The 22383-nt window shown below is 41.5% G+C and overlaps 1 protein-coding gene across 5 annotated transcripts in view; it reads right to left on the bottom strand.

Moving 5' to 3' along the window:
- dlgap1b (discs, large (Drosophila) homolog-associated protein 1b) overlaps positions 1-22383 on the bottom strand; it is a 134682-nt gene that overhangs the window by 93346 nt on the left and 18953 nt on the right. The gene's annotated exons all lie outside the window — the stretch shown is intronic.

Below are 22383 nucleotides of genomic sequence, written 5' to 3'. Positions count from 1 at the left end.
TTATGTATCATGCTTGCATTGATTGTTGCTGAACTAGAATCATGAATACAGCAAAGATTCTTATTCCATATCACATCGAAACATACAGCTCTTTTTTTCCAAAGGCAGAGTTTTTCCCACTTTTATGTAAAGCCTTTTCTCTCTTCTCCTGCTTTCTTGTTTTCTCGTCAATCTTTTCTCCTTTCACTCGCCTCTCTTTTTCTCCTCTTCCTTCCCACTTTCATTTTGCATAGAAGGTCAGAGTCATCGCCCCCTCAGACATATTTCTCTCTTCCTTTTTTTGCATAGTGATGAATTATTCAAAGTCCGCACCTGAATGTGAGCACTGCAGTGAGGTTACGAGAAAGAGCAGGTCATGGAGAGCGACTTCTGAAATGTAAGTCTCTGAAGAGTTTGGTCTGCTACTGCTAAATTATTTTGGGTTTTACCACAGTACTGTTATAGAATCGCTTCCGTTTGTCAGGAAGGTCATTTAAGAATAGGCATTAGAGAAACAGATACATATGACAGTTGGATGTCACTGGGATGGATATTCAGTTCATCCCATCAGGATGTAATATAAAGCACTGCACCTACAAAGTGAAAATAAACACTGAACCAAAAAATGCATTGGCTATAATATAAATGCAGGTCCAACAAAGAAACATTTCGCAAACAAGAACTTAGCTAGCACTGATTCGTTATTGGATCATCTGATGACTTATTGTGGTGAGTGATGAACATGAAGATTTAGCAGTAAGATGAGAAAGCATGCATTCACTTATCAAAATAAAACAGCACTGAGAAAATGTTAATTCCACAGGTAAATACACTGCCGCTCAAAAGTTTGGGATTACTTAGAAATGTCCTTGATTTTGAAAGAAAAGTACATTTTCTTTCCATTAAAATAACATCAAATTGATCCGAAATACAGAGTAGACATTGTGAATGTTGTAAATGACTATTGTAGTTGGAAACTATTTAAATGGAATATCTACATAGGCGTACAGAGGCACATTATCAGCAACCATCAGTCCAGTGTTCCAATGGCAAGTTGTGCTTGTTAATCCAAGTTTATCCTTACAAAAGGCGAATTGATCATTAGAAAACCCTTTTGCAGTTATGTTAGTTGAAGACTGTGGTGCTTAAAGAAGCAATAAACCTGGCCTTCTATAGATTAGTAGAGTATCAGAAGCGTCAGCAATTTTGGGTTAAATTTTAGGTTGAAAATGTCAAGAAACAAGGAACTTTCTTCTGAAACTCATCAGATTGTTCTTGTTCAGGCTAATCCATGCGAGACATTGCCAAGAAACTAAAGATTTCATACAAAGCTGCGTACAACTCTCTTCACAGAACAGCGCAAACCGTCTCAAACCAGAATAGAAAGAGGAGTGGGATGCCCCGGTGCACAGTGAGCAAGAGGACAAAGACATTAGAGTGTCTAGAGACGCCTCACAGGTCCTCAACTGTCCTCAGCTTCATTAAATAGAAACTGCAAAACACCAGTGTCAACGTCAACAGTGAAGAGGTGACTCCGGGATGCTAGCATTCTAGGCAGAGTTGCAAAGAAAAAGACATATCTCAGACCGGCCAACAAAAATAATAAGTTTGAGGTGTACGGACCACAAAGAAGAACATTTGTGAGATGTAGACCAAATAAAAAAGACGCTGGAGGAGTTCTTTACCCCATCTGTCAAGCATGGTGGATGCAATGTAATGGTCTGATGGTGCTTTGGTGGTGGTAAAGTGGGAGATTTGTACAGGGTAAAAGGGATCATGAAGAAGGAAGACTTTCACACCATTTTGCAATGCCATGCTATACCCTGTGGACGGCACTTGATTGGAGCCAATTTCCTCCTACAACAGGACATTGACCCAAAGCATAGCTCCAAACTAGCAGTGAGCTGGTATTCTGTCTATGATGGAGTGGCCAAAACTAACCCAACTGAGGTGAAAGGCGATATACACCTCACATTTGTACATCACCTCAGAAAACTGGACACTGCAAGGGACAAAGTAGATACATTGTCCATATTTCTAAGGCAATGTATGTCAGCGTTCCACCACTGAATACAGTGCAACCCCAAGCAACAGTATAGGCTAGGCGTACAAAACGCCCCAATAGCTTTACACTGCAGAAGGTAAATGGCCACCGTTAACTGAATTTAACTTTCACTTCCAAATAAGCTCTTGGTATAGTCATTCATGTATTTCCCGCCTGTTTATTCAATTATGAATACACATGTTGATCCTTTTATCAGTGTCCCTGCTTTAGTTTCTATTTCTACCCGTATGGTTAAATATTGAGGGTTAGGCGCCCCCAGTAGAGTGTGAAATTGAAATCCTCCCTGACAGTAGCACGGTAACGCTGAGTGACAGAAAGAAGAGAGAAAACTCTTGAGAGGGATCTCATCCATCTGCCCCTCTGTCACTCTTAACTCAAAACAGTGTGTTTACATGATCCTAAACACTATTACTACTGTGTCTACTGCTACTACAATACAACTACGATACCACAACTACTATCGCTGCTAATGCTGCTAATGTTGCTGTTGTTCCTGCTATTGCTTCTACTCCAGAGGGTGGTGAAGTCTGCGGAGCGTGTCATCGGTTGCCATCTTCCCTCTGTGCAAGGCATCTACCACACATGATGCCTTAGGAAAGCACGGAACATCATAAAAGACTACAGCCACCCAGATTATGGTCTGTTCACACAGCTGCCGTCTGGTAGACGCTACCGGAGAATTAGGGCATGCACTTCCAGACTCACAAACAGTTTTTCCCCCAGGCCATAAGTCTTCTCAACCAGCAACACTGATCTATGATGATATTGATCACATGAACATTTCAAATGCGCTGACGACTTTATGTACATGAACATATTTTAATGTACCATTCATTAGAATATTACACCTATATTTATGATATTTAATATTACTATCCATACTTTCCATATACCCCATCCTACCCTCTTTGGAATTGCTGCTAGTTTACATTGTTTTGTATATTTTTTTCTTGATATATTTCTTAATGCTTACTGGGTAGATGTTGTGTGTCATGTCATAAGAACTTTATTGTTCAGTAGCAGTAGCAGCACCCCTAATGCTGCTACTACTATTATTACTACTAATGCTGGTAATACTACTACTACTACTGCTGCTACTACTACTACTGCTGCTACTACTACTACTGCTGCTACTACTACTACTACTGCTAATACTAATGCTGCTAATACTACGGTTGCTACAACTACTACTAATGCTGGTAATACAACTACTACTACTACAGTTATTACTACTGCTACTGCTTCTACACTGTTACTACAACCAGATTTACTGTTACTACTAGTTCTGTTACTACAACTAGTAAAGTGCCCCTGAATCCCTGTAAAGTGCTCCTGTTTTGCCGAGGCCAGAATGCCCCGGATCAATGATAGGGCTTTATTAAATAGTGCATTTTGGAAGCAGAAAGTTAATATAAGTCCAGCCAAATCAATGCTATCAAACACCATGCCTGTGAAACAACTGTGAAACCCAACTCATATAAGTCACCTCTCATCTCAGTCTCCGTCTTGAATGTATGTTTCAGGGTTTTCGTTCACACACACAGTCATCCCAAATCGTCTTCATAGCACACGAGGACTCCATTTGTAATGGACAATATGTTTAATCTCTTATATTCAGGAGTGTTTTTTTCGTTTATTTATTTAAAAATTTTACTATAGATTGGACTAATCCCTGCGCTCTGCTTTGAAGCAATAATTAATACGATCAAGCACGAGAGCTGGGAAACAGGAAATGGGCAACAGGATGAGTGGCGGTGTCTACCAGTGCCCTAGCAGGGGTAATAACCCAAGTAAAAACACTTTACCCACATTGTTTATATCAAGTATCACCCACCTTCTGTGGAACAATGCATTGAAAGTATAAGAGCTTTACGTTTATTTAGTGCTATTGCAACCCACAATCTACCCACCTATTCTTTATAACCTATTTTCCAATTTCGGATTGCTCGCTTTTGGCGTCTCTGTCAGTTTCTCTCTCAATCTCTCTTCGCCTCATTCTATCCATCTCTCTCTCTTTCTCTCTTTCCTTCGCTCTCTCCATACATTTCTCCTGGATCTCCCGCCCTGTGTTCCTACCTCCCTCCAACATCACCCTGCTGCAGCCAGGGTTGATACATCTCCTCGACGTACCGTAGATGGAGAGCCGGCGTCATGGCCAAGCATTTAATCACAGACCTCTGTGTGGGTAGAGACACTGCTCATTAGCAATCTGACCCGGAGGGAGAGAGATGGAGCGCGGAGGTCAGTCTGGAGAGAGGCGATGGAGAGACAGAGAAGAAGTAACAATGGCTTGCAGAGAGATTTGGAGAGAGAGAGAGAGAGAGAGAGAGAGAGAGAGATGGACTGACTGAGTGGGCACTGTGCCATACTAAGCTACATATTTCTCCACAAATTTAAAGGTTGTACAATGTTTTTATTAAACTGCCCGATTGCAGTTATAACAGGTTAGAGTTGCAGGTCTTATAAAACCTCTTGCATTTCACCAATTTCCCCCCGACAGGCAAAATTCATGTACATATTTCTCACTAAAAGCTTGATGAGGTGTTCTTCAAAAGTTTACAGTAACTGAGGATATTCCCTTACTGTTAGTATTCAAGACACACACATGAGCAGAAGCACATAGGAACAGAATTGCACAAACACACACATACAAATAAAATCTATCGGCATCCATCCAAGCCTTTGCACTGCATGTTTGTTGAGATGCGTGTGTGTGGGTGTGTGTGTGTGTGTGCACGCTTCTGTGGTCATCATTGATACAAGACAAGAGTAATAGCTTTGCTGTCCATTCGGTGGCGTTTCCCCAAATTCAATTCCGTCCACTTAGGTTTTACCCGTGTTCGCTTTGAGTGTGTGTGCACATGTTCACTGCTTTTGGGGAGGGGGGGGGGGGTGACTGCTGGAATTGATTCAACCAACGTATGGAGCCAAGACAGATGAAGAAAGAAAGGTACGCGGATAGATCCAACAATTGATATGGAAGACAAGAACGGAGCAACAGTGGGGCCAGAAGAGGAAGAGGCCGCCGTAGTTAGGAAGAAAAATGTCTCCATCCCAGTGCTTTGTCTGGAACAGATCTGTTACCTTCAGCCCCTCTGCTTCCCAACTGACTCCCTATTCCGTCATAGCGGACAGAGACAGTTCAGTAGCATCACGACCAGGACAGAGGGACTGGAACAACGGAGCGTCAACCCACAGGGCGTCTGTCTGTCGAAGCAAAATGCCCATCTGCCCCCTGCTTTGATCCTGTGACTTAGAGCAGACATGTACACCCACACGCGCGCACTTCAACGGAGAACATACTCCAGCTCATTCGCGCATATTCGGCTGGTACATAGTCAAAAACACTCAATCTGGTCACTTACTTTAAGTGTGTGCACGTGCGCATGCACACACGCACACATCATTTTGTCCATACTGCTGTTCCACATTCTATTTCGATTTTATTGAACCGTTGTTTAGCCAGGTAAGTCAATTGAGAACCAATTCTCATTGTCGAGGATGACCTAGCCAAAGGCATTCAAATGCATACCAAGACAGGGCACAAAGCAACATCAGTAATGGAAGATAAAAATAAAAGATAATAAAATAAACATAAATAATAAACATAATAATAAATAATAAATGATAGTGGGACATATGCACAGATAGGAATAAGAGATTCAGCAGGAGCAGTTAAGACATCAGCTCGTTTCTTTTAGTTTTGAAGGAGTAAAGTGAGAAGAGCATATCAGGCTTAAGGGTTATTTGCAACTCATTCCAGTCAGTGACAGCAGCAAATTGAAATGAGTATCGACCAAGGGTAGAATAGGCTTCAGGAGTAACCAGAGTAAGATCTCTTCCAGAGTGAAGGAGCAGCCAGTGTTAAATGAGCGAATGTAGAAAAGGCATTTAACTAATAGTGAAATAAGTTGGTACCAGTGAATCTGGCATTGAGCATGAAGGGTGGACCAATTAACCAGGGTGTACAGGTCACAGTGATGAGTGTTGAAGGGCACAGGGGTAAGAAATCACATGTAACTTATGGAGGAGCTTTTTAGCATCAAACCTAAAGATGATGTTGTTGTGGTTTGGATTGGCTGGAAGGTAATTTTAACAAGTATATGCTTGGCAGGATTTGGGAAGGTTGCCTTATTGTGGCATAAAGGTGAATGGTGGAGTTACCTGCAGCAAGGGCAACATCATTAATGTGAACAGAGAATAAGGTAGGCCCAAGAACTGAACCTTCAGGGACACGCATGGAAACTGCCAGAGGAGAGGACGGCAGGAACTCAGATTTGGCACATTGTACAAGGTCAGAGAAATTATTTTCAAACCAGGCAAGGTAGTCCTCTACCCTATGTCATGCAATTGTTGACAAAGTCAAAGCAAAATCAATTATGGTCATCATAATGTTTTAATCTTCATGGAAAATGAGGCCTTAAAAGGAAATATTTTCAACCGGCAAGGCCTGGACACCGCCCCAGAAACTGTCTTCTCTCTTGGTTACTTCCTAGGTTCTGACCATTAAAGTTTTTGTTTTCCTAGCCACCTTGCTTCAACATGTTATTCTTTGACTATTGATGTTTTATGCTTGTTGTCTGTATAAGCTCCATGGTGGAATGAAGCAATTGGACTGCACATTGAGTGATATTCGTGTGGGTCAGAAAGCTGTCGCTGAATAACGCAGCAAGTACCGTGTCGCTATCGCTTTGTTATTGCTCACTTCAGGTGATCACTGGATGCTCAGTCTGCAGACATTTTTATGATACTTCTGTTCTACTCAGCCCGTTGCTTAAGTAATCATTTAGTTTGCTACTTTCGGAAAAGAAATGAAAAGGTGTAATGAAAATGACTAACAGAGATTAGTTGGACAAAGATGGTTTATAATTGGCCTTATTTTGCTGGTAATTTAAGGTAGCCTATTATTGGACAAATAATGCATTAATTCAAAACTATTTTATACATGTTCTGCGCGTGATGGCCTAGCAACGTGATGGGAGAAATAGAGGCGCAAAACTCACTGTATACAAACTGCATCGGCTACAGGGCCTGTTAGAGATCGTGACTCCAATAGCATCATAAATAAGTTGCAGAATTAATTGGGGAAACTAGGCACAATTCTCTCTGCTGTGTTTAAGATAAAGAACACGTTGTCTACCAGGTCTCAGTCGACCGAATCTAACAGAATGTCTCTACTCGTACCTCTTCGCCTTTTGTGTATGTTTTTTTATAATGTAATTCTATACAAGTTAGATTAGAATTTAATTTTACACATTTAATATACCATAGATCAATCATACATGGTTATGTTTCAATATTTAAAAATTAACGATCAACATACATTAATATAATTGATATAAGTTCATTTGATGCCCTAATAGGCCAACATGACACATGCCTATATAAGTTTGTCATACTCAAAATACTGACTTCATGTATCCAACATCATACACAATCCTCTGTAGCTGAGCATTAAACAAACTGAAGGTCGGCTAAAGTAATGTCTGGATTCAAAACTGTGTTTCTCCAAATACCTGCTTGGATAAGCTGTTTACATCCAGCCAAGTAGCCAACATGATTAACATTTGTGTTACGACTTTATTAATAGTCTGATAGGAGATGAGCTGGCTACTCTAAGAGTTGCTGTTTTTTTAAATATTGTTTTGGAAAATCCTAAAAGTAATACCCTTTGTTATATTTGGTTGTCATCCACAGGTGACTATGGTAGTATAAGCTAACAGGTTGGAGCCACACAGATTCTGAGAGGGCCCAGAAAGTGGAACATTAACTATAAAGAACATGTATTTTAAACTGCGGACATGAACGTATAAATGTGAAGCAGCCACCATCTCAATCATTGCACGTGCCAGGCAATTATTAGAACCAGGTCAGGCATACCTAATCAATGATCATCCATTTTCCACTTTTCCATGATGCATTATCTGTGGTAAAACACTATCCTACTTACAGTGTCATAAGACGTCCAACTCAATTATATTCAAGTGCTGTAGAACTAATGGGTTGGTGGAAATAGGAAGGACCATCTAAGCTTGAGAAAAGCCGAAGAAGGAGAGAGAGGGAGGAAGAGAGAGTGGGAATGAGGAAGTCTGGGAGCCGGAGAGCTCAGAGATCACCTTACGAAAACGCAGGGTGGATAAAAGCTATTATAAGTTCATCGAATTGAAACCTCCCAAGAGACAAAAACGTGTTTGCCACAGCACCTTTATTCAAAGCTGCACTAAAATATCAGCTAGCTTAAAATATCAGCCAGCAAAATTGCTAGCCTTCAGAGGCATAGCTGGGAAGTCATTGTCGAGTGGCCAGTCACATGAATTTGATTTGGAATTTCTTGCCAACCCAAGTGTGGACGGAGATTGCCATCTAGGATGCATCGGTTACATTGGTTACACGAGCAGACACAGCTCTACAGCAAGAAGCATCTACAGCAGTAATCAATAGCAATTTGAAAAGCAATCAATTACTAACTCAAAACAATCCACGTCCGACTTCAAGTAGGGAGATGCTGTTTCATGCAAAATCCCAAAAATACACCCTCAGCCCGTCTCAGAACAGGGACATTGAAAGACGTTCAGCTGCTTAGGAGGATAACTAAATCGGGGTGGGAGTGTGGGCCATTGAGTCATTGTCAGCTGTATACAAATGTATTACCAGCTTGTTAGCCTGCACTTAATCATTCACAGCAGTATGTGGGAGATCCCATTAGGAGGGGGTCAAGTATTGTGTGAAGTTGCTGCTCTTCATAGGATGGAGCTAAACATGGAGCAGGCATTAACATTTGAAGGTAGGAGTTGCTCATTACATGTTCGCAGTGTGTGTGTGTGTGTGTGTGTGTGTGTGTGTGTGTGTGTGTGTGTGTGTGTTTTCCATGTTTTTTTTATTGCAATCTAATGAGCTGCCTCGGTGATGTTTGAAGGTTGTTTCTATTTCAGCAGTAATAGGTCTCCACTCAGCATTGCTGTACCTAGTGCTTTACGGTCCTTGATCTGTACTTCAACTAATCTTCAGTGAAGGTAGTTAGGGTATCAGTGGGGAATTAGCAGGGATTACTCACACTCGATCTCCACTACACGCTTTACAGCGCACAGCCACAGCACGCAGACAGCCTGACGGAGGCAAAAACGAGTGTAATTGGCTCATAATTTTGTCTTCGCATTTCAGTGCACATGGCCGAACTGTACTGTATGAGCTTCGCCGTCTCTCTACCATCTAATCATGATTTATGTGACCAAGAGCAAACAGTTGCGGACCCAAAACTAAACCTTGTGGGATCCCTCATTTAATCTTATGGTAATTTGTCTTTTAAATTGTGTAAATGTCATGGTTGTAGTAAGAGTAGGACATGGGCGCAGAGTCGAGGAAAAGGGTATAATCCATGATTTAATGAAAACAAAAGACTCAAACAAAACAAACAGCGGCAGCAACCAATGACGTGGGGTATTCCAAACAAAGGAGAAACCAAAATGAACCACACCGCATGGCAAAAGCAAAGGACTTAAATAGGGTCCCCAATTGGAGGCAACGACCAACACCTGCCTCCAATTGGGGAGACCAAAAGGATCGGAGGTGGCTAGATGAGCCACCTCCTGTCCTGTCCTGGCTATCCCCCGAGCCCATCGCAGAGATGGCTAGGGGCATAGCCAGGACGTGACAGTAAAGTTAGTTTTGAACACTTAAAAGACATCTGATTTGAATGTGACGCAGGGCAAAGCCAAATCATTGCAAAGCCTTGACTCAGTACAAAGGCAATCAACATCCTGAAAAAAACACTTTACATTACGGATCGGTGCTTTGGGATGAAAAACACGCCAGTGTTGAAAATCAATACAACTTGTGAAGTTTAAATTGACTGAGGTGACAGGCTTGTCCTCTGTCTCTGGATGACTCCCAAACAGCACTCTATCTACTATATAGTATTGTTTTGACCAATGGGACATAGGGTCATTGGGAATAGGGTGTCTTTTGGGATGGAGTGGCAGTCTTTGTCTACTGTATGGGTGAAAGTGGGTGAATATGACCCAGGTTCAGTGGCTAATACCAATTCGCATTAGCCTCTGGCGATTGAGGAGACCTCTGGGCAATGTCAGCAGTACATCTGTCACAGTCGAAGTCTGGGATTTCGCCTTCTCTTACTAATCCTTTATTCTGTGACAGTACAGTATTGTAGGTATTGCAGGTAAGTGAGTGCAATGTCTTTAATGAAGACAGAAAAAAAGTCTCCATTTCCCATTGAAGTTAACTTTAACTGCTGCAATTCTATTCCAGATCACATGGCGTTACAAGGGAAAGATAAAAACCAAACCAGTAAGGATTGACTTAAAGGGCAATTCAACCATGCTTTAAGGTTTTTTCATATCTCCAGCAAAACTTCGATATATAGCTGGAACTGCATAGTATTCAAATATCACATTCAAACTTACCCCGATGATGTCACAGGAAATAATTTTTAAGGAACTTCTTTCCTATCTAATTAACAATAGTTCATAAAAACCTTTTTTCAGACACTTTTACAGTGCCAGAGAAAATGAATAAGAGGTTGTAAAGTTCTGGAATTGCCCCTTAAGGAAAAGTCAATCCAACAGTAAGGAAGGGGTTAACACACTGGCATGTCTTCAGTGGTTAGCTACAGTAGCGAGGGGAGCTGTTACATCATGGGCCAGCATGTACACCCCGTCATCTGAGGAGACTCTCTGCAACTCGACGCCAGCATCCGGGAGCAAACGCCCACCGATGCCAAGGCTCGCCACTCCACCCCTAGCGTATAAGCACGGCCTGTCTAAATAAACAAAACACTGCCTGCCTTGGCGGCCTGCACAAACCCAGACACATGCATGTGCGCACACACACAAACACACACCGTAGCCTCCACTTGCTGATAGATCGAATGTGAACAGCAGCTCAACAAGCTGTCAAGAGGCAGCATTATAGTGCTGCTAAAGGAGAACTGGACTACCTCCTGATCACTAGCCGATGCAGAATCTTAATTTGACACAGTTTATTTGCAGCAGGAAAATAATCTCAGTGTAGCATGTTCGGATTGAGATTCAGCATCTGTACACAACACTATTGCCAGTCACATGAAGGGACATGTAGAGACAGTCCTTGTCTCTTTTATATGAATTTTGTCACACAGGCAGTTACAAAGGCATATAGAGATGTACAGTGGATCTCAAAAGGAGATGTACAGTGGATCTCAAAAGTAGGTGCACAGTGGATCTCAAAAATAGGTGTACAGTGGATCTCAAAAGTAGGCTATTTCCCCTTTTGCTCATTTTATTGTGCTACAACAAGAAATCAAAATTGATAAAATTATGTTTTCGCCACTGATCAACACAAATACCATAATGTCAAAGAAAAAAACAAAATCTGATAATTGTTTTAAATTAATGACAAATACAAAACAGAATGAAGTCTTTAATAGTCACATAATTATTTGAATAGACTCCACCTGTGTGCAACCCAGAGATGTTGTCAAGACCATGACACTGGAGACCTAGACCAAGACCCAAACCCTGGAGACCCAACCAAGACCCAAACCCTGGAGACCTAGACCAAGACCCAAACCCTGGAGACCTAGACCAAGACCCAAACCCTGGAGACCTAGACCAAGACCCAAACCCTGGAGACCCAGACCAAGACCCAAACCCTGGAGACCTAGACCAAGACCCAAACCCTGGAGACCCAGACCAAGACCCAAACCCTGGAGACCTAGACCAAGACCCAAACCCTGGAGACCTAGACCAAGACCCAAACCCTGGAGACCTAGACCAAGACCCAAACCCTGGAGACCTAGACCAAGACCCAAACCCTGGAGACCTAGACCAAGACCCAAACCCTGGAGACCTAGACCAAGACCCAAACCCTGGAGACCTAGACCAAGACCCAAACCCTGGAGACCTAGACCAAGACCCAAACCCTGGAGACCCAGACCAAGACCCAAACCCTGGAGACCCAACCCAGCAAGTCAAAACCTTGACAAGACGAAGACCTCTATGAAGACACAATAACCAGACCCCAGACCCAATGTTTCCCAAATGTAAAGTAATAAAAGAAAATTATGAAGAAATACATTATTTTATTTTGTAGGCCAAAGTATTTGAGTGTCCGATTGGTTCTCATACTGCACAATGTGAGAAAATTACATTCAAAGCAAATTCATTATGTAAAGGACCATTAGGTTATTCAACAATTTCCTATCAAAATGTTTATTTCTGACTGCAATGCCAGTCTAAAATCACAAAATAAAAACAACATTGATAACCCCAAAAAATGGACAATACATAACCCCAATCCTGAACAATACAACCAGGTATAACGATCAACTTTGCAATATGACAGAGATGGAGTCAAGACCCAAACCCTAGAGACCCAGACCAAGACCCAATCCCTGGAGACCAAGACCCAAACCAAGACCCAATCCCTGGAGACCAAGACCCAAACCCTAGAGACCCAGACCCAAACCAAGACCCAATCCCTGGAGACCAAGACCCAAACCCTGGAGACCCAGACAAAGACCTAAACCCTGGAGAATCTGTGGTCTCGAGACCAAGATTGCAAGATCATTTATGGCTGTGAATCTGCCCAGAATGTCCTCAAAAACTGAGACTCTGGGAGAGAAGGGCACTGGTCAGGGAGGCCACCAAGTGGCCTATAGCTACTTTTAAAGGAATAGATGAGCAGTGTTACTCTGCATTTTGCAACAATTGGCTGGAGGCTTCACAAAAGTGGTGTCTAAGGTAGAAACAAAACTCACATCAAATCAAATCTTTGCTACATTTTGCTGGAAGGCATGTGGGAGACTCTGAGACCAAGTGGAAGATTCTATGTTGTGATGAGACCAAAATAGAATTGGTGCAAGCCTAACAATTCACAACATCCGGAGAACACCATACTTACTGTGAAGCATGTTGGTGGCAGCATCATGCTATGGGGATGCTTCTTTGCATCAGGCACAGGAGATTTTGTGAAGATAAAGGGCAAAATAGAAGCAGCGCAGTACAGATCAATCATGGAAGAAAATCTGCTGAGGTCTGAAAGAAACCAGAGACTGGGTGAGGAGATTAATCTTCCAGCAGCACAATGACCCCAAACATACAACCAAAGCTAAACTGGCTTAAAAACAAAAAGGATAATGTTCTGGAGGGTCCTGTTGGACTCATTTTTATTTTATATTTTACTATGAACTTTGTGTTGACTCGTGGCAAATTGCCAAACAATAAAATGTGGAAGTGTAAATACTTTTGAAAGCAACTAGATGCACAGTACAAAAAATAGCATTTGCAATTTCTGCTTGTTTGCCTCTGGAGATAAGCATGGTTGGTGCTATATACTGGTCGAAAGATTAAATTCCAATATGCCAAGAAATTGAAGGGGACTGTGCCATACCTATAGTCTTTGGGATGGGACTCCAACTAATCCAACTAATCACCCCCAGCTTTCAATTGGTTAATTCATCCCCCTTCTACTTCCTCTTCAAAAAACAGACTATAGGGTTGAGTCCTACATCAGGTCAGTTGGTGAAATGCAAATAAATCCCTTTTCAGGTAGAATAAAAACAATACGTTAACCCACGGGTTGGCTTGTTGTTCAGAACTTCTATTTTGTAGATTGGAAACATTTTATATAAAGAAATGCTACTTCTGTGAGAAGAGAGAAAGAGTTCACAACAGATTGTCCCCTGTGGTACGTCATAGCATTTATTGCTTTGTAGCTTACTTTTGAGCTCACGCAAAATATCTAGTTAATGGAACTAAAATGTGAGGAATTTAAAATTAAATACAAAATCATTGTCAGTGAATAAACCCTTTTGCACAGGGGCTGCAAGCAAAATCCCTGTTTTTTTTTTTTTATATAGTTTTGGGCCCCTAAATCAAATGAATGAAAGAGATTGAAGTTAAGAATATGATAAACTCATTGTCTGGAAGCATGAATAAATGTATGTTTTTTTTGGTTCTTGGAACTAAATCTATGTGGGTGTGTTGGGTTGTGGACAAAAGTCTGTTGTTTTTAAGTGGTTCCTATAACAGTTGTAAAGCAGTCCGGCTCCAAAAAAACTGACTGGTGCAGGATTTTACTGTAGGGACTAAATGTATGCAATCAATGCATCCAGTGCACACAAAAAAAATACATATAGGGGCTGCAGCCAAGACAGGTATAGAGAAATCCCTGTATTAAAGCAGCACTTCGTATTGGATAAATCCTACGTCCCACCCTCCACATTTCCTTAAACAATCCATAGAGTTCTGCAAAAGGGAATGCACTACACAGGAAATAGATTGCCATTTGGAATGCATAAAATGGGGACCCTTAAGAATAGAGCAGGGCGATGTAGGATTGAAAAGTTAACATAACTACAGGGTATTTCACGTTGTCGGCACAGGAATGACAACAAATTACCTTTTGTTTACTGAACACAAGCCTACCCTGCCACGTTTAGTTATCCACTTAAAAATCACCTATATTAGCATAAAATGTTAAACTTCACATCTCTAGAATAGGCTACTTATCTTAATATACTATGGGCCAATTTCGCAGACACAGATTAAGCCTAGTCTTGGAGTAAAAAAACAGCTCAATGTAGATTTCTTTTGAACAGGTTAATTATATATATTGTTCCAAAGTTAACGCAAATTGCAGTCAGACTGGACAAGCCATTTATGATCAATACAAACCAATGTTCTTTAGACTAGGCTTAATCCGTGTCTGCGAAACTGGCCCTAGATCAGCAAAATGTATGTGTTAAGTGCTTGAAGTAGTCAGTGACAGTGTTGATCATTTTTGTTTCATCGTGAGTTTTATTTAGTCAGGTAAATGGCCCCCCACATTTTATGGTTACTACGTATATCATCAATGAATTATTGCTTGGTCAGGACTACCCATGAAGCACCCCCTTGTGTGCATTTTAACAGTAAGCCTACTGTTGCATTAGTCTTCTCAAGTACCCCCTGTGGATAGGCCAAGTACCACCAGTAGTTCTAGTAAGCCTGTTTTAGGAATTGCTGGTGTTGAATATTAAAGGGTGTGATTACAACAATGTGCTAGGAAATTCTCATGAGGTCTTATTGACTTTTGTATCCAATCATCTCTGATGACAACTGGTCACAAAACAACAGAGCAGGCTTTTAACAAACCACACAGCCAAAAAAATGAATAACCAACAAGAAATGCAAAACAATTAATTGTTGAAACCGCAACACCACCAATAACACTAAACAGTCCTTACGGCTGTTCGAGGGATGTTACAGTGCCAGATGGTTAGGTCAATCTACGGCTGCATTTACACAAGCAGAACAATTTAGTTATAAAAAAAATAAAATGTGCCCAAAACTATTAGCTCTAGACTCTTAAGTCAGTGCCAATGTTCCATTCAAAAGACTTAAGCTTAGGATTTTTTGGTAGAGATTGGTAAGACGCAAAAAAATGTTTTACATCTCTAACTAATCCAAGGGGCGGTTACCAAAGCAATGGGTCTAGGCTGGTTACCACTTGCTGCTTAGTAGCGACTCTTTCAAAAAATGATGCCTTCAGACTAGGGAACGTCAATGTAAAAAGCACCAAAATCGGTGGAAAACCTACATGGGCAAAAACCTCAGCTAATAATGTAGTCTCCGTATATATGTGGATGACTAACGCATCTGGTCAAATTCTTGGTTCCCTTTTCCATACCAGCCACCACCTCCCCCAACCCTGATAATCATGTCTATTGACTTTTGCTTTGAGGCAATTAGAGTATGTTGACACACACAACCGCCCGTGGTCTGCTTCATAATGTGCTTGTGTATAAATCGATAGAGGCCATTGACAGTGTACGACGCCAAACGGCTCCTTGTCAGATATCTTATTACCCAGACAACAATACCAGCAGATACAGTTCCACTCTTCAGGATTTCAGCAGCAAGTTAGCAACAGTATCTGTGTGTTGATGGTGTAGCATAGCCCGTCATGTTGTTTTAGCTTGTCTTGTACCATTCTTGAAAGCCAGATGAGCGTCAACTGTATGTGTGGGGTGCTACAATATAAAGCTTTTTTCCCCTAAAGTATTCTTATTCATTATTTTCATTTTTATTTTAGTTATACAGTATTTTAGATACATATGGTCGGGCATTTTTATGCTTTGTTGGTCATGAAGTTGGGGAAAGATAAGAGAGGTTTTGCTCAAAGAGCAGAGGGCCGGATCTGAATCCATACTGCAACAATACATGCACCTATGTAATTTTTTTTACCTCTTTTCATACAGAACTGTACCTGCGGCCCTTAAAGTTAAAATATTTTGGCAAGCTTCTCTCAGGCATCCACACCAAACCATTCTTATTTCCACACTGCTCTACCAAACAGGAAATAACGTGGCTCAAAGGGTTTGAGACCTCCCACACTCACCTGAAGATCCAGTTAGCTTTGAAGGCACCTGAGCCGTCGGATGGAGTCACTACAGTGTGCTGAGAAATATTCGCTGAAAATGCGTCCCTGCTCTCAGGAAATTCTGGACAATTTGTATCACTCATTAGGCATTCCTGCCAGTGATTTAGCAGCAGTTACCAAGACTGTGGTGGTTAACATGGTGCCACGAAAGTGTGCTTAAAGAACTGCGAAAGAAATGCAAAACGGACATAGGATTGTACAATCCTGGCAGCTATACGAAGATTCCGGAAGCTTCTATACAGTCTAATGTATCCGGAAGAGATGCTAACTGGCTTCTTATCCATCACAGTGGTGGTTTTATGCTGAAAGGGCAATTACTTAGCCACTGCATCACAACAACATTATGATTTCCAAACAGTTTCCATTCCCACTTTGGTCTTTCTTACTTACTCAGCACAAGACCTTAAGACCTTCAACGGGATCTAATTTAAGACTGACTGCGTCGTCCTTTTTTTGGCTGAAAAACGTGTGAGTGTTGAGATGAGAGAGCAGAATAATGGCTTGGCACCCGCATAGGGAGCACTCACAGCTGAGATTAACATTGTTCGCATACGGGTCTAATCCTGATTTCTTTCCCCCCCATAAATCAGAATAAGTTAACTCCAAGGTACAAGGGTGGAGGAAAAGTTGCTTTGAACTCTGCACCCCTACAGTCACTTGTTTCTGCTTTAGGTCCTTTGCACAAGATTTAAACCGACAACTTCTCTACTACTCTGTGTCTGTGCTACCTACCATGTTAGCTTCTGGGTGAATAAATGTGTTTACAAGTGAGGAGTGAGAGGCAGAAATGTACGTGCGGAAGGCTGTACCTCTGACCTCAAGTCCCCCCACCCCTCTCCCCTCCCCATGACATCTCTTCCCTCTAACCTAACCTAGCAAGAGTTCCCCTCCCAGTCAGGGCCAATCACTGGGACACTGACTGTTCATTCCGCCGGGCTGCTTCGTCGTCAGAACATCGAGCATGTTGTCTTTAAGGAGGTGACCGGTTGAATAATCACATGAGATGGGACAGCACTGAATGCATAAAACATAAACATGGCAACGTCCCTGAAGAGGAAGATAGAGATACAAAAAGAAAGACGGAGAGGGGAATGGAGAGATGGGAGGGATGGAGAGAGATGAAGAGAGAGATGGAAAAAGGGAGAGAGAGCAAGACGGAGAAAGCGAACGATGGGCAGATGGAGAGAGACTAAAGGTACCCTAACATGTTATAGTCATTCAAAAACAAGTGATCCCAATAAAGTCGAAGGTTCCGTTTGCTACTCCAAACAAAACCCCCCAAAAACATAGAACAACACCAGACCATCTGACCAAACCAAATGATTGTAGGACTGCCCAGCGAGGGCCAGTTTGTGCTAGCTTAATCCTCAGAGAGTTCTCTCCAATGCTGCGAGCACTACCCAGACTTACAGAAAATATCCCAAAGTGTAAAACAGTAACATACATGATTTTAAATGAAAAACAGATTTAAAAACAGACTAAACAATATCTGCCATAATAGCTGGAAAGCTTCCTGCTACACTAGGCAGTGGAACGACCAAACAGGACAATAAAATTACAAACACAATTCTCACAGTTTAATTATTGTTCTCATTCATTTCCTACTTCATTGTTAATTGCTATCCCTGAGATGTACCATTGTTCTCGTTATTATCAAATGTTTCATCATTGATTTGATGTCTAAAGTTCATGTTTGCTTTGAAAATCTATGTGTATTCCCTTCTATGCTAATAAAACCTTAAGAATTGAATAAGAGAAAAAAGTGAGAAAGATATTGGGAGAGAGAGAGAGAGCAGTCTACCTTACAGAACATAATTATAAATATATAGAATACATGAAAAGGACTGTTACTTTGAAGTAATTAAATCACCATCACAAATGCAGCTGCAGAGGACACATTAGGTTGATCGCCAATTAGCAGCACACACGTGTCAGCTTAAGAAGAGGTCTGACAATTAACATTTGCTGAGTCATCTTTAACCCTATTTCCCACTTCCGGGCGGGTTGAAGTTTGAAGAGAGCCAAAGGACGCCTTCAGCCCACAATGTCTGATGCAAACTTGTTAAACACGGTGGGAGATCCGTAATGGTATGGTGTGCAATCTCATGGGAGTCATTGGGCCTGATGATTGCTCTGCATGGTCGTATGACGGCCTAAGAATTAAGGCCATATTACAGGACCGGGGGCACCCTACGGTGTAAACACTGTTCCCTGATTATGTACCAATATTCCAGGATGATGACGCCCCCCGTATTCACTGCTAAACCAATGAAAGAGTGTTATTAGCCTTCCGAATGACCATATCTGAACATAATGAAACCTTCATGGGAAGTTCTAGAACGCAGAGTGTGAAGTCGATTTCCACCTCCAACCCACAAAGAACTGGATATTTTTCTTCTTGAAGAACGGTGCAATATCCCACTACAAACAGTTCAGGACTTGTATGAGAGCATTCCAAGAAGGATTAGAGTTGTTCTGAAGGCAATGGGTGTCTATACTCCTTATTAGGTCCTTAATTTTAATATATAAAGTGTCTCCATTATTTTGTTCACCCCCCGGTATACATATAAACAGGTGGTGACAAATTAAAGGGAAAAACCTGAATGAATAAGTGAAGGAACATATCGAACGCAGATGCTTACATACAGACGTACTGCATGATACAATAAAACGTCCCATCATGCTCTGTGGCATTTATAAAAACACTGAGCAGGCCCAGCTGACCATTTTGGATCAAGATGGCAAGAGGACAGGATCTAAGTGTGTGACAGCGCTCTTCACCACCATCATCAAAACACCAAATGAGTGCATAAATGAGTGCATCTTTTGAAACAATGGTGTTCCAGAGACTCGCAGAATATATGACAAGGTGCATTGAAGCTGTTCTGGCGGTTTGTGAACACCTTACTTAGACATTTTATGTAGGTTTTTCCTGTAATTTGTTATCCATCTGTATATATACTGTACCACAGGCATAACATCATGTAACTTTTGTACTGTATTGTATTGGTAACTGGTTTATAATAAGCAACGGGGAATGCTATGTGCCTTAGAACATCTCTTACACAAGGTGTATTGGCCATATACCACACACGCAGTTGCGTTATTGGTTAAATAAACCATTCATTTACCACACCTAACAGATATCTATCAACATTATTCACCTTACATTTACATCATTTAGAAGATGGCTCTTATTTAGAGCTACTTCAAATAGTGTGTTCATGCCTTTTCACACGTTTTCGTGCCGGAAACCCATGGAAATCAACCCCCCCCCCCCCCCCCCATCAAATCAATGCCTTGTTGGCAATTTTATTTGTTTTCTATTCCTTCTACCTCAGACTTTGATGAGAGCGGATTCATTTAGTCAGGTGCACCATATTACTGAGTTCCAGGATTAGGTTGTTCCACCAAGTGGTTTTAAAATACATAAATTAAATGGATTAATTGTCAGTTGGGATTGTTCGCTAACTGGCTTAAATGATGATTAATATTTTTAAACCTTCACTGGCAAAACTCACAAGGTCTATACCAAATCCTAAAGAATAGAAACATTGTACTGAACTGGCAACGTGATGAGAGTGACAGCCTTCCAGACGGACGTAAGTTTAGTGTCCTAAATGACACCCTCCCTGGCTCTCGTCAAAAGCAGCGCACTATATAGGGAACAGGATAGCATTTGGGACCTAACCTGAAACAAAAAGCCCTGGCATGTCGCTGCTCTCCATGGCAGTACACTGGTGACCATCAGCCAGTTCCTGCCGCCTGTGCACTCATCCTCCCAGTCTCTGCCAGTGCCGCTGAAATGACTTGGGTGTCAGTTGTTCACGCTTTCGACACGCATGCTTTTGCAGCTCGTTACAATACGGAGGCACACTTCCCATCCGTAATACGTTGACGCATCTTCTAAATGAGGAAGTGTAACTGAGTCGCTTTCTGAACCGCTTGTGCATCTGCCTTTATGTTTTATGTTGGATGAGTGGATTTTGTATTTTCATCCCTGTCCTTTTTTTTTTACATGCCAACATAAACTAAAACGGCCTGAATGTTGCAGATCGTTGCAGGTATTCCATTTCCAGTTGAGCAAACAATATTTCGCAGGGTACTGCCCGTGGCAGAGTTTTCTCGATAAACACTTCGTGTGACTTGCTGAGGTGTCTGAGCTTGGAAGAATTGAGAAGATACAAGAAGAAATTGGACTGAATGCAACCAAATTCAATTTGCATTCAAAGAGCCTGTTTGCTCAATAAGTTAGCAGAAGCTATTTCGTCAAACCTCCATGAACACGCACACATACGGGATCGGGGACAGCGGCACGTGCAGTGACTCTTAAAGGTATTCAGCCCTCCTTAAGCCTACGTTGAAACATGAAATCAAAATGGATCTAGTCAGGAGTCATCACAGACCAACCCAAAAACCTCCATAATATCAAAGTGAAAACGAAAATCAGAAATTTTTTCTGAATTAATAAAAACATTTTTTTTTTTAAACTAGGCAATTTCAAAAGGCAGGTAAACCGTGTCCTGCTTCCACGGACAGTTCAGCCGACTCGGCTGTATTTTCCTGTGGCCTGTTAGCTTGGTTTACTGTATGTAGCTACTGATGCTTGCAGTTTGCTGGTCCTCGGCTAATCTTTATTGTCCCCGGACAGATTTGATCCCCAATTTACTGGGTGTCAGTCTGCGTCTCTAACCACTATGCTGTTGGGTGGTCAGTCGGTCAGCCACTCCACTTACACGGTCCAGCAATAATTTATTGTATGAGTATTCACCCGTTTTCCTATGGCACACCTGAATGAGCTGTGATATTAGATTCCACCTGTGTGCAATTAAGGTGTTTCACATGATTTCAGCTAAATCAAACCGAATCACAATGTAGACAAAGGAACATTCAAAGAAAATCTGGAATTAGCTTAGTCAATAGCACCAATCAGGGGTGGAATATAAGTACATTTCCTAGTTTTGCATTTGTAATTAATTTGTGACTTCAAGTTTAAGGACATTTTGTAGTGATCAGTGGCAAAAAGCTTTTCATAAAAGTATCTGAAGCTATAGATCAGGTCCTGGTCTCCCTGTATGTGATATTACTCAGTATGATCTCAAAGACAAAAGGGACGATGGATTGTTTCCACTCCAAACAAGTTCATGTACATGACCAAGACATGTCAAGTCTAATGCTGACACTGTGCTTCCATGACTCTGCGGACCTGTCGATCTAATGACGCTAGCCTGCAAGCTAATACGGTAACGTGCTAACAGAGCATATTATATAACTGCCCTGGTGAAGTAACGAGGTGGTAACCAGGTTATGGAATCATCAGAGTGTGTTTCTCCACAGGACAGAGAGAAAGCTGGAGGAAGCTACGGTCTGACAGATGGTCGTGGCGTGTGTGCGTTTGTCAGAAGTGTTCGGTGTGTCAAAACGTAAACGTGAATATAAGAGACAGTGATTCAAACCAAATGGCACCGCATCCCCAAGACCAGTAATATCATAGACCCTTTTTTCTATCTAGCTAAAGCCATTATCATGTGGAAAACTAGGTCATTACGATATAATGGGGGCCACATGAAATTAATTTAATGTTAATTTGTGTCTGATTCTGGACTGAAAGCAGATTGAAGTGTAGATATGTTATATGCCACACTGAGGTTTTAGCTGAACCACAAACCCTTCTGAAAGAAAAAGGTTGAGAAATAATTATGAGCCCACTAAATCTTTCATGGGACATTTCTTTGGCAGGTCTTCTTGCTTTGGCGTATAGTATTTCATTCATGCCAGTCTATTTCTCCTCCTCCTTTGTCACATTCTGTATAATCTTGTTTACTCTCACTGGCAGGATTATGTAAAAAGAAATAAATAATTAAATCACACTTGCGTCAGAACTAATTACATTCAAACAACAATTCAAATAAATAATTCTG

Source organism: Esox lucius, chromosome 21 (genome assembly GCF_011004845.1).
Source record: "Esox lucius isolate fEsoLuc1 chromosome 21, fEsoLuc1.pri, whole genome shotgun sequence".
NCBI lineage: Eukaryota > Metazoa > Chordata > Actinopteri > Esociformes > Esocidae > Esox > Esox lucius.
The sequence above is the reverse complement of the archived record's forward strand: the minus strand, read 5'-3'. Positions and strand labels throughout refer to the sequence as shown.